At 38.2% G+C, this 18,160-nt stretch overlaps 1 long non-coding RNA gene across 2 annotated transcripts; it reads right to left on the bottom strand.

Moving 5' to 3' along the window:
- Positions 1-3,249: 3,249 nt before the first annotated feature.
- LOC148213768 (uncharacterized) lies at positions 3,250-17,727 on the bottom strand. 2 transcript variants are annotated; one of them, XR_015793812.1, is made up of 5 exons: positions 17,635-17,727; positions 8,145-12,043; positions 6,325-6,386; positions 5,459-5,523; positions 3,250-5,338 (listed from the first exon to the last, which is right to left on the bottom strand). It is a non-coding gene; the product is annotated as an uncharacterized LOC148213768 (long non-coding RNA). The 2 variants fall into 2 exon arrangements; XR_015793811.1 differs by having other exon boundaries at positions 6,325-12,043.
- Positions 17,728-18,160: the final 433 nt, after the last annotated feature.

Below are 18,160 nucleotides of genomic sequence, written 5' to 3' on the forward strand. Positions count from 1 at the left end.
ATGTTTAATTGCCTAAAATATGTGATTACTTCACTTATTTGAGTGTCAGATGGCCACTGACCATTTCACTATGACAGTGTTCACTAGCAATACTTTCCCTATTACAGTTCTTTAAGCAAAACTCATTTATGGTTTAAACTAGAAGCTTGCTTCTTCAAAAGGGCAAGTACCAAGTGAGCATAATTTAGCAATCACTAAAAAGAATAATGGGAAAGATAGCCCTGGGGATGATAATAGCATTAATATTTGAAAAATTAAATGATAGGGATATTCCTGGTAAGGAAGTCCTGTGTGCACAGAATGAATAAAGTTACCTTGGATTGATTTCAGTTTTGTACTTTGGAAAGATCCATTGAAATCAGTGGGACTTAAATCAGCCCCCTGGGACACCTTGCTCCCCCCCCACCCCCCATCAGTGCTGCAGGAAAGCCTGTCACTTTCACTCTGCCATGGAAACAACCAGGACTCTAGTGCTGAAGGGCCCTCCCACCCACTGGCTCCCTACCCATTCTTTCCCTGCTCTAAAAGTTGGGATGTAGTCAGTAATAACTAACTCAACTCCCACTGATTCGGACGGATTCTATTCTAAGTATGGCTAAATCAGGGACCAAGACTTTCATTTCTCAAGTTCAAGTTCTAATTGTCAGTGGCAATTAGATATAATTACTAAAAGTTGGAAAGCAAGAAGTCTCATGTGATCTGTCCTGCAGTGCCTAAATTGGATTACTACTCAGTTGCGGTGGAGGATCCCTGCCCGTGGAGGATTGCCAGGGCTCAAGTAAGATGCAACTGTCAATCCAATCAGCTTCTGTGAAAAGCACATTGTCACAAGAGGCAAATGCCCTAGCCTGACTGTAGCACAAAGCAGCATTTGTGCCGTCATTTAGATTTACATGCAGTGCTAAGCTAGAAATAAATACACCAAGAATTTCAATTAGGTTTTAAATTCTTTTTCTGGGTTTAATCTTGATCCAGCACAGGTAATACAAATCCTTCCCTTGTTCAGTTTATATGGTGTGGATGACGTGAATAGAAAAGATAACTTCACAGGGAAACCTTCACTGCTGTTGTACAGAAGTTGGCATATATCTTCAGAGTTGTTCAGAAGACACCCATATGATGTAGGAATTTAGTGTGAAAGCCAGAGGATCTGATCCAAAATAGTGGGAGGTGATTGGCAGAACAAGGTATTTTAGAACAAAGCACATTTGTAGAAAGCATCCTTCGTTCCAAGTTGTTAATTAATACTGCGTAGTTTTATTGTATGTGTAGAATGCTGTGTGTGTGTGTGTGTGTGTGTGTGTAGTGACTATAGACTTAATTTGAACTGCAAACTACATTATTCATTAAATGTGTTAGATACATCATCCCCGACTGCCAAATTGTTTCCTTCAGGTGCAAAATAGAGGTGGGTTCACCTGGAGTCCTACTTTCCATCTCTATTCTGCTGCTGTTATGTATGTAAAAGAGTCGGGGCTGGCATAACCAAAAGGTACTCTCTTTAGGACTATCCATACTAAGTACCCCCAATATTCTTTCCAGTGGTTCTGGAAAGTGCCATGTGTTTTGATAGACAAAAATATAGATACATAGATAGTGTAGACACTTGCCTGTTGTTCATGTCTTCCTGCTTTTGCCTGTTCTTTGTCTCATTTTCCCAGATAAATGCTTTTCATGTTTCCTGATCTGTAATAAACACCAAGCATCACAACACACATAAAATGAGGTGAGGCTTTAATTGCATGGTTGTAGCTGCTACTGCAAATTTTTTGACCCCTCCTCTGCAAACACCCCTGCAAATGCTTCGTGGAAGAAATGATGAAAAAGGTTATCTGGTTTCAGTAAAAGAACTCTGCATAAGCATGCACAGGAGAGGTGAAAAAAGTAAAGATGGCAGCTACTGTACACATGTAAAAAAAGGAGTGGGGCTTCAATCACCTTGCTGGTTTTTACCTTCTTCTGTAGATCTTCTCTGTAAGATGCAGAACATTCATGTTCAACTGCATCTCAACTTTTTTTTTTTTTTCTTCCTTTCAATCTTTCTGTTTCTTACCTAAGTGGACAAGAGTATGATGCACATCCAGGAAGCAGAGACATCCATGGAAATGGTCAGGACGTACTATTCCCTGTGCCAGATCTGGGAAGTTGTAGGCAAATCATCTGAACCAAAGCCCTGCTGTACCAGCTGGCAGGACAGAAAAAGACTGTGCTGATTTTAAACATCGTGGCTCTCTCATTTCACAAAACCTTATCCTCCCATTTGCTGCTTAGGAGTGAGGGAAAGATGCATCACTAGCACCAGGGACAATGTAGTCCTCCCTCCACTGATCTGAGTGGACTTCAGATGTTGCAAATGATCCAACTGCTCCCTTGTTATGTTCCTACAGGCCTCCAGAATCATCCCTTTTTATTTTCTCCATTGTGGATGATGGAGGCACAGCAGCAGCAGACCTGTGTGGGATAGCCAGGAGTGGCTTCCAAGGGCGAGTCTCCTCTTTGGACAGATCTCCTTCTCAGCCTGTAGGCAACAACCTATGACTCACTCATTGCAGGAGCCATGGGAAAGAAAACGATTTAACATCTACTTCATTTTCAGCATTATTTGCCTAATAATCTGATCAGCTACCTGTTCCTATATCTTACCTTTCATTTCTTTCTTCACTGTAAAAAAATCATTTAACAGAAAGTTTTTTCAATAATCTCAATCATAAATATATCTGCTTTTTCCTACATGCTGCAGCTCATGAAACTGATGAAGTCTCAGAACCATGCAAAGAATGTCTGCAGGACCAGAAATTTGGGGTGTTCATAAACTGTTTAATGCATTTTGAGATTCAGGTCAGTGGCTCAGCTTTCCTTTAAAAATGTAACCTGCCCCTCTATTTCTTGAAGCCTGAAATGTGTTAAAGCAGGTAGAGAAAGAGTAGGATGGAAAGAGTAGGATGGAAGCATTGCAGTGTTGTGATATAATTTACTGTATAGCTCTTGCCTCTGTTTCAAGTCTACTTTTCTCTGGTAATTTCTTGCTTGGAGTACTGCAAAAAGGTACATAATCCTGCTTTATAAAGACACTTCATAAAGTCAGTCCAAAACAGATGTGTTAGATTACTAACTGGGACTGGATAAGGTGATGATGTGAAGCCAATGCTTCAGCAGCTGCATTGACTGCCAGCCCATTGAAGGACCTAATTCAAAATCTTTCAGAGGACCATTAGATCCATGAATGGCTTGAGGCCAGAGTAGAAGAAATCTCAACTTCCATATGTACCTCACTGGATGGTACATCTTTAGAACCCACCTCTACATGAAATTAGGTGAGTGGCTACAAGAAAGGAAGTATTGTTTTTTTCAGGGCTGTTCTTATGAATGATCTGTAAAGAGTGGCATATTTGCTGCCTGCAATGTTGTCTGGCACCAGCATGTGAGACATTTAGACTTCGATAGTTGAGTTTTGAACTCCAAGTATGCATATATTGTGAAATCAGAGAGATATGAGAGAGAGAGAGAAAGAGAGAGAGATGCTAGATCATTTCCCTTCTGCTCATTGTTGTAGCTCTGTTTTGGAATCTCATTATTTGCTGGATTACAAATATCATTCATCATTTTATCATTTTGGTCCAGTTTGGTGCAGTGTTTGGAATATTTAGAGAGAAAGCATGCAGTCCTATCAGCAACCATCACTGTTGGTGTACTGCTGCTCAGTTTAATAGTCTGTTTGATATACCACAACTTAATCGACAGTGACCACAGAAAATGTCAAGGAGAAACTAAAAGAATCTTCTTATACAATCCTGAAATAATTTCTAAGAATATTTACAAAGCAAAGGTCACAGAGGTGAAGAAGAGATTTTTGAGGTCCAGTTATTATACATATCTACTAAGTCTGTATCTTGTGAATTGATACAAAAAACACAACACACTTGTACACCGAAATATGCATTTCCTGATATATTGCAAAGCAGTTTGCAACTTGAAAGAAAGTGCAGGAGAACTGTATACTAAAGAGCATGTGCATTTTTATGCAAATCACATATTCACCCTTTTTTTTTTTGGCCATGTTCAAAAACATGTGCAGAAAGGTGCCAAAATGATCTTAACATCAATACATTATTCAGCAAAACTGATCTTGACAGATTCACCATTTGGTCTGTTATCACTGAAGAGTCATCACTGCATTCTTCTTCAGGCAGTCTTTTAAATCTGAGAGCTATAATATTGGCGTAAAGAAAGAAAAGTTACTCTGAGCATAAGGAGAGTTTCTTAGAGTCTCCCCCAAGCAGATGGCATGGCTCTCCAGCATGGGATCAAGCTCTTTAGACATTAAAAAATGGCAGTGCGTCCATTTAAAGTATGCATTCTATGCTATGGAAAGCAAAATACCTTTATGCTCATTGTAAATTTCATTCCCTCCTTCCTCTGCCACAAAACCTTTAGACAATTTGTAAAATAGCACAGAATTTAAGGGAGTGCTTCTTTAGCACAGAACCCAGCTGCTCAAATACTTATCAACAGAGTCGGTGCTGCCTGATTAGCACCACAGTTTGCTGCTAGTCTCAAAAATAATAAAAGGAACAGCTGCTTCTGTTGCCGGATGCCTTTATTTTCCATGAGAAAATGTGAAGTTTTAAATTGGAAGAGTACTATTACTTATTATTCCAGTATGGATATTATAACCAAAAGCAGAAATACATGCTTAATCAAACCAATGTTGAACTTATAAAGACCAAAAGAAGGCAATGATGACAAGAATGTGCTTTAATGCTTTACTTTAACCATTTGATTCTGCCCCCTTTGTGGACTCTTCTTCTAAGGAAGGATAGTACTCCATTGCTTAGATGTAAAGCGTGGAAGTGAATTCGGCTCTTGTTCCTTTTTTGCCTTCCATTAATGTTAAAATCTCATGTCCAGAATGTTTTTGCCTGCTGCAGACATAATCATTTGGTATGATATGCTTGTTGTGATTATAGCATTGGTACATATATTTGTACAGGTAACTATCAACCATTGATCAATAATCCAAACTCTAACCCTAAGCCATCTGGCAGGGAAAAAGGCTTGAGACAGTTGAAATAAGTGGACATAATTAATCTGTGTGCAAAACTCACTGGTGAGCAAAAAAGGCACAAGAGCTGCAAATTTCACTCATTCAAGTAGGAGCCCCCCAATTCTCTTGATTCATTCCCAGTTGCAGCTTTTCACATGATGTCACAAGCCTTTCTGAAGATCTTCCAACCTTTAAGACTGCTTTTCTATAGAAGGAGTGGGAAATGGAACAGAAAAGTTCTATTTTCAGACAGGATTCCCTTCATGGTTCTTGAGATGTAAGTCCATTTTTAATCTGTTAAGGTGAGAAAACAATAGAACATTTAAATGATTTAATCAGCCTTTTTCCCACTACAAATTGGCATCTGGACACATAGCTATAAAGAATTACACCAACAAGGTAGGAAAGACTTACATGGACACCCATAGTCAGGTGCACAGAGACACAAACACAGTCTTTCTGCATAGAAAAATAAGAGCCTGTAAGGAAATACAAGAATGTATATAGTTCAGTCTTCCTAACTTTAGCTTTGTAACATGTTTTATGGTTATATTCATACCAGTAAGACATGCTACAAAGAAATACATACTTTCTTACAATAAGCAATCAATATTCTATTAAACAACAGCAGGCAACCTTTTTGGTTCTAAGTTACATTGTCTTTTTTTGAGGAAGTATCAAGAAGGGCCCAATAAAATGGCTACAAAGAGGAATGCAGTATTCACAAAATGGATTGCCATGGAGGCATTTCCATTCACAAAACAGGGTAGGGAAGATAAATTCAAATGCAGGTATACAACAAAGAAGTGAAAATTGGAAGGACGGGGCTTCCTCTGAGGATTTTTGACTTGAGCATTAAAGAGGAAAAAGTCTCCCAATCAGAAAAAAAAGAGGTAGCAGTATTTAACAAGGTCTCTAAATATGTTCTAGGAAAAGACTTCAACAAAAGATGGATTGTCTTAAAACTAGAATGTTAGATGATTTTTCTTATAATGGCCACAGCTCCAGCCCCAGAAAGCTGCCAAAGAAGTGATGTATTAATTATGTCTGAGTTTGGTTGTTCTTTCATCTTCAATTCTAGATTAACTCAATCATGCATTACCAGGAATAAGAATGGTAGAAGGAACACACCCAGCTAAAATATCCAGTTCTCACAAAAACTTGCATTGGGAAATTGAATGAAAGGGTAGGCAAACAATTGGACTTTGGATCAAATTATTCCTTTTTCCCTTCCATTTCCTCCATACCCACAATCAACAGACCCACAAGCAAATGCTTACTCTCCACATGTCCTTCTCCAGCTAACAAAGAAAAGTTGGCTTCAACTATCCAATGAGCAGGCCTGGGAGAAAAAGCAGGAACCATTTTCAACTTTACCTCAGAAATGCTTCCACCTAATAAGAAGCAGAATGACTTTTGCAACTCCCAAAGTTTTGAGGAACATCATGCTGCCAAACCAAATAGTAAGGAAAAGAAAGAATTTATCATACATCAAATTCAAGTTGGGTTTGGAATACTATAACTATGATTTCATTAATGAATCTCACTGGATTATGAAAAAAAGATGTCTGGAAATCAATATTGAGACTTGATACACAATGTTTTTTATCTGGAAATTTTGGTGGCATTATAGTGGCAAAAACAATACATTTCCATGAATAGTAAAATCCTCAAAATATTCATCACCTTGATGAATCTGGATTCTGGGTGCATGTAGTACATATACACATTTGTATCTGTGTTAATCTATAAATTAAGCTATATCAAATACATGTCAGTATTACAGGTATACAAACATTAGTAATTTCCGTAAAAAATGTACCATTCTGCAATATTTTCTTTACAGTTCTGTATGAAAGTTTCTGGAGCATACGCATTTTCCGTACATCTTGTATGTGACTTTTCTCAATACGTGTATTTTTAGATGCAGCTTTCACACAGGCAACATGCAATATAAGCAATTTTGAGCCAAAAAAAATGTTTTGTGATGGATATTAGTAGAGTTATGATCCTGTTTCTGTGAGACAGGCTCTTTTTTGGCAGATCCCACATTTCACTTGAAAAGAAATCAATGACAGCTCTTTCTGACATCTCTTCCACATGCGGAGCCCTAGCTCAGAGGAAACCTCTGGAAACAAGGTTGGAATATGCAGTTACTGCCTTTGGTCCAACAACTGAAATCTTTCAGACATTCTAGAATCCCATGACCACTTGGTCTAAAAGGGACCGCAGGATGCATTCAGTCCTCTGACTCCCCTTTCCCCTTTCCATGCCATATTGCAAATCATGGAGATTTCTGCTTTTTTGAAATACTATAGACTGCAACTCTTTTGAATATGTACCTGTGTTACTTTAACATTGATTACTATATCTAAATATCATGGTATGCAAGGATGAACTGTGAGAAGCACAATACAATATGAACTTTCAGAAGAATTGCTAAAAAATGAAGTGTACCTCCTGGGAATTAACTACAGCTATTAAAAAAAAAACTATATCTATTTTTTATCTTTCTCTTTGTTTTTCAAAGATGTATGAAATTAATTGGTATTAAGATTCGTTCTGCTTTTGGTGTTCAGAATACAGTTATGATGCTGGATGGGGCAAGTATTTTTCTGCCTAAGGCTATAGGGAACCATACATATTGCAATAAATAATGCTAAGATAAATGGATAAATATTCAAATTGACATGGCAGTGTTCTGTACTGATTCTGTTACATTTTATTTTTGAAAACAGATACACAGAACTTCCATCAGCTTCCATCAGTTCTACTTCCACCAGGAAAAGAACTCCCAAGGCCTTTCTTTCAGACAATAGGTATCAGTGTTTCCAGCCTTGCTGGCTGGGGAATTCTGGGAGTTGAAGTCCACACATCTTCAAGTTGCCAAGTTGAGAAACACTGATATATACCTTACATATTATACAAGGGGACATTAGGGAGGTTACAGTTCATAATAATATTAATGCTTAACTTCCAGCAGAAACCTGAAGAGGAGAAGGAAAAGGAGAAAGAACAACTATTCAGCCTTTCATGGGCCAGGGGCACCACTACCCATCAACTGTCCTACCATCACCACTTCTGTGTTTGAAATGCTTACCTTCCCCTGACTGCCTGCTTCAAGAGAGCGGCCTGGAGTCTGGGTATACTTTGTTGCTCCACTGTTATGGTTTCTTCTGATGTTTTTGTCAATCCAGTGTCTGGGCACCATGGTCCTTTTCATCATTATTGGCACAGCTTTTTGATACCTGTTTGAGTAGCTGGCTTGTGGTTTGGCCATCTTCCAGGAGCATGACCAGTGCTGAAGCTGGTTTGAACATAGTGTTTAAGGTCCCAGGGCTGTAGCTGCTTGGAGATTTCAACATCCATGTCAAGACTAGCATACTGGGAGCAATTGAGAAGTTCATGGCCACTATTACTTCCATTGGCCTGTTTCAGATAATATCTGTCCCCATTTACCAAACCGGACACACCTTGAATTTGTTTTGTTTGCACTGAGGAAAGTGCTCTGTGGGTGGACAACTCACAGTGACTTCTTTGTTATGAACAGATCACATTCTGATTAGATTATGATGGATAACTTCAGCTCTCCCCATAAAAGCATGGGATCAGTTTGAGGGCTATCTCAGTAGCAACTGATTTCTGTGGAATTCCAGATAAGACAGTCAGCAGATTTGCTGATGCATCAAAGCTCTCAGTCAAGGCCCTGGGAGCAGACTGAAATGACCAGCTGTCCTAGGCCAATGACTGATTGGGTCCTAGGCATCCCATTGCCAGAAGAGAGATTATTGAATACTAACCCACTAATCATGAGTTACTCTACCATTAGAATAGGAAATTGTCATAGATATAATGGTATTTTGAAAATATCTTCTTGTTAATCATGAGCTTCAGTGATTTGCTCTTGCTACACCAGTAACAAGATTTCTGTCATTGATAATGATGGTCTTTCTTCCTATCTGCATTCTCTTTCTCACATTTCTGTTTGAATTGCCTTCCATGGTCAGCACCCCCAGAATATTCTAAACTGACCATATTAAAATGAAATACAGAAAACTGAAGAGCTCTGAAATAAGAAATGTCTTTTCCACCAAATATTTTGATATAATAAAGGAAGAATCACAGATGGAATCTTTTTTCTTTACCATTCCTTGTAAACAGCTTTTCTTTCTTTCATTTTTTTTAACTGTAAGAAATGAAAAGATGAGTCTCATTTCTGTAACAACAAGTACTGGCTTGTATAAGACCTTAAAGTGTTTGCTATCATTTGTATGTTTGCTCTTAAAAGGAAATACATATTGGAAATAAATTGTACACGTACACAACATGCTGCTTTTCAAAGGGAAACTCTCAATTACGGTAGTTGAGCATCATGCACTGTCAGATTTTGCTAACAACTATTGGCCATTTGGTTGTGAAGCAGTATATACTTGTTAAAAAATCAGTGCCAAATACCAAGAATGAAAAGAAACATCCTTTTATATTTCTCAAATACTGGAACACACTACGCACTCACTGTCTTAAGGTATTCAACAAATGGGTGAGTTTTAGGGAGAATGGGGTCAGGTTTGCTACTCCCACTCTTTTTGGTTATTTTCCATATGTTTAGGACAAGTGTCTAGTGCAAAAGCATAACTGCATAAATATGCCATGCAATTGAGGATGCTGATTTCCCAGGGTGCTCATTCATATGGAAAGCCTCCACAGACAGAAAAGGCCCTCCACTACAGATGGTTGCCCTCAACAAGAGGACAATATAGGAGAGACAGGGCTTGCTCTCTTTTTCTCACCACCCCCAAACAAATGAGTACTCTTGCCAATTTCCTGAATGCTCAAAGAGGGCTTCTTATATACTTGCAATACTTTTATTCACAAAGTATTCGCAAAGGGGCATTGCTTCCACAGCCACCACCATCTCATTATTGAACACCCAAGTGTTCTTGCTTGTCTTTGTACATACTGCATTCAATTCTTCTGTAACAGCCCGTATGTTAATTTTTAAATTTTTGTTATATTTTTATTCCAGCTTCTCCATGGAGCTTGGTGTATCCCCATTTTCTCTTCGTAATAACTCTATGAAGTAGCTTTAAGTTGAAAGTATCTATGCTATCCAGTCAGCATGATGGCTGAATGGACATTTGAACCCAGATCTTCTGGTCAGACTGCATCACCTAGCCAGTGTGCTAATGAAATGAGATCCTGAAAATGAAAGGAAAGGAAAATACACAACAAGAGAGAATGCACAGATGATTGCTTAATTTATAATTATATACATACCATCCAATCAATCCATTTCTATGCAGTAGTATTTCTCTATATCAATTTGAATGTAATAATGATAATAATTTTAATTAATTTGAACATGATGATGATGATGATGATGATGATGAAGATGAAGAAGTCCTCTACTCAGTTTATGAAAATTAATTGGATAGGCATGTCTATTTTAGAAATTTAAATACAGCCCAAAGGAAAAATATATAACTACTATATGGCTAGAGACATTTGGCAAAAGAGATTGTCTTCATTTTAGATTTCAATCAAAAGTGAAATAAATTTAAATTATATGAAAAAAAATTAAAATAGCATCACAATATAGAAAATGCAGTCAAGAAAGACGCATAAAATAGATTACAAATAATCTGAATAAATTGAGTATTTCTATTTTGGAATGCCATTTAAAAAAAAAAAGAGGAACACAGAAGCTCAAAATCAAGAAACAGTAAGAACTTACCCAAATGTCAGAAGACACAGTCAATATTAAATAATTTCATCAAACAACATAAGCAAGTGTCCCACAAGAAATTGTCTTTAGATTTTGGATTTTCTCTATAAAATTTAGCTTTATCATTACCTTCTTGGTCTTCCTGTGCATTTGCCTCCATAAGCCTTTATCCCTGTCATTCCGCAGATCTCTGTTTGGTCTAGACTAGGGAGGAGGCATATCTGGTCCTTTGGCTGCTGCTGAACTACTATTTCCAGCAGCCATTGGTCTTGCTGGTAGGGACTTCAGGGAATCATAGTTTAGCAAGAATTGAATTTGCCAGCTGATAGGTTTGGCAATATTCTCCTTGATTATCCCTCTGTAAGCTTCAGCAATGTTGGGCTACAACTTCCAGAATTTCCACTCTGGAGATTAGTTTTGAGAGCTACATATCTGGTAGTCTTGGCTAGGAAAAACTGAGCTCGATTGATTCATTATTTTTAATAGGATTAAGCATATTCCCATCTCCTTTTCTTTTCTAAGTATCATGCCTAACTCTACTTAACAACCAAATAATATTTAACATACAGTAATAATATACTACTGTATAACAGAATGAATAGCATAGCAAAAGATAAATCACTTTTTCACCCCAACCCTTTAGAAGCACTTCAGGTTATACTCAACTCCCTGGCTGGTGCCTGCCCCTTGAAAAACAGCCTTTCCTCAGCCTGCTGCATTCTGTCCAGTAATACTATGAGTACAGAGGATGGAAATTGCAGTCATTTGGCTTTGACACCAAACGGCAAAAGGTTTAGCATCATGCACACAACATGGTCTCCAGCAGTAGATCCAGGAACAGTGACATTTATTTACCCAAAGAAGAGCATGCCCACTTCAGAAGCAGATGAGGGACAGAACTTGTAGCTCTTGAATAATGCTGCATCTCACTGATTCTGCTGTCCTCCCATTAGCAACAGGGGCTGTGCATGCAATGATTTAGAGTGGTGAAACATGTCTCTGCTTAATCTTTGCCTTCCCACCTTCACCTCTAAAGTGTCCCCACAAGGCTCTTGTCCCTTGCAGAGTTACAAGTGTGTGTGGTGTTATCAAGGCTCAAGCCCATGTCAGCCCCACACCACCCACTGTTGTTGCTCTTTGTACCTCCAGTTTCATTCTCTGAGCAAAATAACTCCAGCAGAAGCATTTACTTTCTCACCTTCCCTTTTCACATCTCCCACAATCTCCAAGAGCAGCGGTATGGAAACAACACTTGAAAATAAAATGAGGAAGGCCTGAAAACGAAATAATGCTGTTAATTAGAAGAGAACATGGGGGTGAACAAAGGGTTATTCAATGTTTTTAATTCCATTTTCTTGAAATGTCTTTCTATTTCGTTCCCTTTTCATAGTCTAAGTAGAAGTCATACTGCAGCCAAAGGGAATGAGCAGGACTCTCACTCTTTCACCACTGTAGGCTCAGCATGCTGGACTTTCATAAAACTGGTTTGTAAAGTACTATCTTACAAACCTGCCTCTCTAAAACAAAAGGCAGTGAAGAAAATTAAAGTGGGGGGAAAGAGAAAGAAAAATGACGGAAGGAAGGAAGGATTTGTAGTATAAAACAGATAGACAGACAGACAGGATGGAAGAAATGCAGGCTGCCCCAACCCTGTTAGCCCCTCAGCAGACCATGAAGACCTGGCTTTGGCCCCAGGCACTGGGGCTGAGATTTTAATGGAGCTCTGGCATTTGTGGAAGTTTGTATGTGTGATATGTTGGCAATAAGTTTGTTTATATGGGCCCCAAGTTTGTTTTTTAAATGACCTGGATTATGTATTACAGTTTGTTTGCCACTCAGAGTTCCACTGGTTAGATGGGTGGCATATATGCTTGTTAAATAAATAAATAAATCAGTGACTAAATTGGAAGAATTTGTCCAAGTGACTTCCATGCCTGTTCATCAAGCAATGGATGTGCTAATAATTGACAGGCAACATCTAGGCCCCTGATCTTCCATCTTATATATCTTTGAACCAGTTTGAACTGGCCTTCAAATACAGGATATTTTTAAATAGAAGACTATTTTTACAGTTTGTATTGCTGCCTGGTTTTTCTCTTAAAACTTGGTTAATTCCCACCCATTGCCCCCTTCAGTTTAACCATCTCTGTGTTCCCCTGAAAATGCAAGAATGAACCAGGAGGGGAGGGTGGGGCTGCATATCTTGGCCCTACCACCTATATATTTGTGCCCTATTCCTTCCTCCCCCTGACCTTCAGGGAGGTGGTATGAAGAGGAATTGTACTAGCATTTGCTTGGACATATACACATTTGGTTCAAATATGGATTCTCTTTTATCAAAGTCTCTAACCATACAGAATGGTGGTCTGTAGCCAACATGTAACCAGTGATCAATATTTGATCACTGTAGAAGGGAGAAAGGACAACGTGCAAACATATAAGGCAATGGGCAAGCATGTGCAGTCCTATTTGTGTCTCATGTGTGAAGAAAGAATCAGGAATTTCTAGCATTTCCTTTCCCAATGGGACTTTTATACCAATTCCCAGGGCCAAGCCTACCATTAGAGTTTCTGGCAGTCGCGGGGTATAAAAATTTAAATAAATAAATAGGGGGAGAGAAGTGATCATTTCAGGTGGCAGCTGCTCCAAGGCACTAGTGACCTTAACTACCTCTCAGCCATTCCTTGGGCATTCCCCTCTGTTAGAGGGCAGAACTATAAATGTCACATTGGCTGCCCCAGAATATAGAAACTAGTTTTCATATGTAATAGAGAACAGTTTTCTGTCACTAGTGTTAAAGTTTCATCTACTAGTTTAACTGGTTTTGGGCATGGAATAGAGAAGGTATACTATCTCATCACATCCCTTCAAGTAAACAATGTCATTGACTAGGACTAAGGAGGTGGGCCTTTTCTGTCACAGCACCTACCCTTTGGAACAATATCCACAGGGAGATGTGCATGGCTCCCACCTAACTTGCTTTCAAAGGATCTTTAAAAACTTGGATTTTCTTGCAGGCCCTGGGTTAGATGAATGGATGTGTTCCTTTGTAGGAGCTTGGAGGTATGTGGGGGTGGGCGGCTTCCTGATGGACACTGTTTTTAGTGTTGGGCTTATTTTGTATTTATAGTAGTTTTAATTTTGTAAAGCTCCCCATAGTCATTTGGAAGGGGGCAGCCTACAAATCGAATTCATTTTCATCATCTGTCTGGTAGGGGAAGCCATAGGCTTACCATGCAAATTCACTATATCATGATTGTCTTTATAATTTGATGATTAATTCAGTTTCTAAGTTTGCCCCATCATCAACCAACCCTTGGCAGAGGCGTGCAAAAAACACCTCATGGAGCTGAAAGAACAACACAAAAAATCACACAACACTTACTCTATATAGAAATGAAACAGTCCAGCTGAATTTATATCTATCATTCAGCTTTCAATCTACGTGATCATTGCCACATACTGGGAAACTAGAGCCATTTTAGCTGTTACTGAGGGGGTTTTGTTTTGTTTTTGTTTTTGCTCAGCTGCTCCTGCTATGGAAGTGGTGAGGGAAAAGTTAATTTTCTGGTTCCCTTTTTCCATGCACTCTTACAAATATCTCCTCTGGAGAGTTCATGGACCCTCTGGAACACTGTACAGCAGATAGCATTGTGAAGAGGGGAAATAAGTGAAAATAAACTTCCTTCCCTTTTATTCAAGAAAGCTCAGTCCAGGATTTAAGCTACAGTTTGTTGTCCTTTTTTCAGCACTATAATAGAAGAGAGAGACATCCAAAATTCCTTAAGGGTTATATTTAGAGCAAAAATAAAATTTACAAATATATGAGAAATCGTTTTTAAGAAATCTGGGGATGCATATGTTGATCTGATTCACAAGTAGCATTGAGCTGATAATGTGATTTGTTGGTTTTTGGTTTAGGGTGATGTGCAAACCCATCTATTATAACTTAGACTTGTGGACAAGCCAGACCACTATGGTTTGCTCAGCCAACTATGGTTAAAAAAAATCCATGCTTACCGATGTGCTTGAACCCAGTCATTGAATAAGCAGAAGGACAGATCTACCTCCACAGCCCTAACTATCATGTATTCCTGATTATTTTATGAACAGAATTTACAAATATACAAATTACATGCGTGTAGTTCCACAAAAGGTAGGATACATTATTATGCAAACAATGCCTATATACACACAATTGGTATATAAGTTCTGTTTACAAAGGAACGATGGAGGCTGGGAGCAGAGACAACAGTTACAGTGTCAATCCTTTCTCCATCACTCCTGAGAAGTTCTTCTAAATCACATGAATAGGATTCTAGGTTTCTATGCACATTTCTTTATAAACATTTTTTTATATAGAAAAATGAACCTCATCCCCAAGTAGATGAGGTTAGATTTGAAGATGTTGTATCCCTGTATATTGGGAATCTTAGTTACTGAGATCTGATGTTTTGAAAGGCCCGTACAGTTTGGGAATTTAATTTATCAGATCACATACTTTCACTGGTTGCTGTACTTCTTTTTCCTCAGAGTTTCTCTGTCTTTGGAATATATTATAAAATCTGGAATGGACTAACTTGCAATTATTTCAGGTACCCTGGAACTATATGAAGAATCAGTGATTGTATCCAGTATAAACACTACAGAAGTTAGCCAGCTCTACACTGAAAATAAAAATCAGTTCTTGTGTAATTTTTGCAGTAGAATCAATTTACATCATTAAGTAACAGAGTAAATATTAGACTAGAAGCTGCTTCTCCATTCTTGTCAATAAACCCTTAAATCCCTAAAAGAGAAAGCAGAGAATTGCCATAAGTTACCTCATCCCTTAAATTAAATACATAAGAAAGCTGATTTTTTTTTAAAAAAATCTAATTATTGTTTCATTTCCACAGTTAACTACTTTATCACTCAGAATAACATTAGATCATTTAAAAATAATAAGAACAGTTAAATTATTTATTTTAAAAACAAGAATGTATGTTATTGCTCATGTTTTGCTTGATTGAGCAATGAAATTTAAGGAGTTCCCAGAGGCAATTTCCATGGGCGGTTATAGTGTGGACACAGTAATCATTTGGGTAAACAACAGGGAGTGCTTAATTCACCTTGAGAAGGGTATAACTCATGCTAGAATTATCATATGCTGAAAGATCTCAGAAAATACTATACTAACATTGGCAAAAACATTCTCTGTGACAATTCACACATATTATAATACAGTCTAAATCTCTGATATTTATTCATGGTAGCAATGTTTTGTTAAGTTGTGTTATATTATTTGTTTGCTATTTGAGCTTAAATGCTATACAATCCACAGACTATTTGTGGAAGTTGTCATTAGGGTAACAGTAATCATTTTTATCAGAATTCATGTGATTGGTTGTGCAACTGCAATGATGGTTGGATTATCTGAACCAAATCTCCATTTTCTATGAGGATAAATTCCGTTGTCCATTCCTTCTGTCTTGTTATGTTTGCTGCCTATCTGAAGGCATCACTTTTTCATTATTTTTCTTTCTCTCTCATGTACAGACATGTGCATCTACCCACTCACCAGCTCCCCACACAGAGTATGAGCTTGAAATACAAAGGATAATTAGAAGCACATATTCCAAAAAAAAAACCAGACAGAAACAAAAGGGTCATCTTCCAAATGACCTAATTAAAAAGACCTGGCATGTTTGGCATCAGCATAATGGTTTTACACATTTTTTTAACCCTGACTTCCTGTTTTCAATCAGTTTATTTTAACATTCCTACAACTACCACAAGAATGAATTGGCATTTTATTCTAGCATAGTTAGACCTCCAGCAAATGCCTTCCTCAAACAATTTCCAACATTTCAGAGCCACTGAATATCTGATTTGCTGTCCTGTAGTAAATCCAATGCTAGGAACTTCTGTTAATTTCAAAGAGAGCCTCAGATGGTAGCATCATGTCGGATGGTAAAAGCAACTCACATTCCTGGCTGTGGATCCTTTCAGGGGTTAAAAAGAAAAATGTGCTTCTGCCTTGTTTTACTATTTTGTTACTGAACATTAAATTTATCTGGAGCTCATTGTATAAATGGGGCACCTGCCCAGGGGTATTATGATGGAATGCAATAGAGCACCAGGTTCTTAGGAAGGAAGGAGCACAGTCCAGGAGGGGGGAGACAACAGGCAGCACAGTCCAGAGCAGGAGCAGGGGAAGAGGAAGAGAATTAGGATAGACATTCCCTAGAATCTCCCAGGATATATCCACTAGGTTAAAGTAGTACAGATTTTGTCTGACAAGATTCTGTCTATATGGTGTAATCAATAAAAGAACTAAACTTAGCTGGACTGTTTCTCTGTTGTTCTTGGGCTGGGCCTGACAGGTATCAACAGAGGGGTAAAAAAAGTCAAGATGGTGTCTGTGACTGTGCAGTTGAAGCCCTATCCCCCTTTTTTATGTGGAAAGGTTAGAGCTTTCATTGTGTGGTTGCAAATGCCATCTTGACTTTATTGATCCCATCTGTGGACCTCCCTACATATACCATTATATAGGGGTCAGTAATGAGACTTTTGTAGAATCCCAAATTCTTCTTACTGAATCTGTGTGTCCGCAGTTTGTCCATGTGAAGGTACAATACTGTCCAGTGAACAACAGGGCCTAAATCAGGGTTGGGGATTGCCCTCATAACTCCATTTCCATTCTGTGCACTCTCAGTGGATCAAATGAAAAACCCATCAGTTTGGCCCTGAGGCGTCAGTAAGGATATATATGAGAAGTTGGAACATTTCAAATGTCACCTTCATCTTGGGAAGATTTTTTTTTTTTTATGTAAAGTAAGAATTATTGTAGATGCAGAATATATTTGCTGTAATGGTTCCTAACCTTTGAACCTGGGTCCCTCCACAGTTCAGATCCTTTCAGTCCAGGTAAAAGCAAGAATGTTAACATCCTGTTAAAACAAGAACGTACAAGTTGAGGACCTAGACCAAAGGTGCTCCATAATAACCATGAACGAAGCCCCTCTGAAAGACGTCAATATCACAGTATTAAATTATTAATTAGGTGGACAATAATCATGTCAACTATATCCAGTACACTGATTCCACTGGAGCTGGGTGGCCAATAAATTTAAATAAATAAATAAATAAATACATCCATCCATACATACATACATACATAGGAATTTAATTAACATTTTACATTAAACCACCTTTTATTTTTATCCTAGTTTCACCAACTTCCTTTTCCTTAGTCCTGCCAACGTGCCCCATTTAAAGATAAGTGGCTGAGAAAGTAACACCCTGTCCTAAAGGTTTGGGTGCCTTGAACTGGGTTATAGAATATAACATGATTTCAAACATTGAAAGAGATAAAATCTACACGCCAGTCAATCCATCTCTTCAACATA

Source organism: Python bivittatus, unplaced genomic scaffold (genome assembly GCF_059951505.1).
Source record: "Python bivittatus isolate LINGU-HERP-01145 unplaced genomic scaffold, Pbiv_v1 ctg000850_np1212, whole genome shotgun sequence".
NCBI lineage: Eukaryota > Metazoa > Chordata > Lepidosauria > Squamata > Pythonidae > Python > Python bivittatus.